Source organism: Brassica oleracea, chromosome C3 (assembly GCF_000695525.1).
Source record: "Brassica oleracea var. oleracea cultivar TO1000 chromosome C3, BOL, whole genome shotgun sequence".
NCBI lineage: Eukaryota > Viridiplantae > Streptophyta > Magnoliopsida > Brassicales > Brassicaceae > Brassica > Brassica oleracea.
Window position 1 is genome coordinate 34,555,160 of NC_027750.1, and position 427 is coordinate 34,555,586.

Genomic DNA, 427 nt, shown 5'->3' on the forward strand with positions numbered 1-427 from the left:
GATGTCTTGAGTGGACTGGTCTGGACTGATCAGAACTCTAAAAAAACTTCTTTCACTTCTGGACAGTCTTTCGGAACTTCCCGGCAGTTTATCGGTCTTTGGAAATGTCTATACTTCTAAAGCACCTCACTTCTTTTTATCTCTCTCTCTCTAGCCACGTTTTGCTTTGGTTTCTATGAAATGAGATGAGTAAAAATGGTGAAGGGTGGCTGGGTATATATAGAAGTTGCCGGCCAATAAGAACATGCCACCCGATCGCATGTGTGTCGTCTCGCATTCTTCTGGTCGCGACACATGGGCGTCCACATGCCCTGTTGCATACCTCCTGGCCATGCCATAAGACACCTCCACGTCCACTTGCCCTTCAGCATGTCTGGTGTTCATGCATCGCGACACACGGGCCTCTGCATGTCGGTTCGCATGCGCA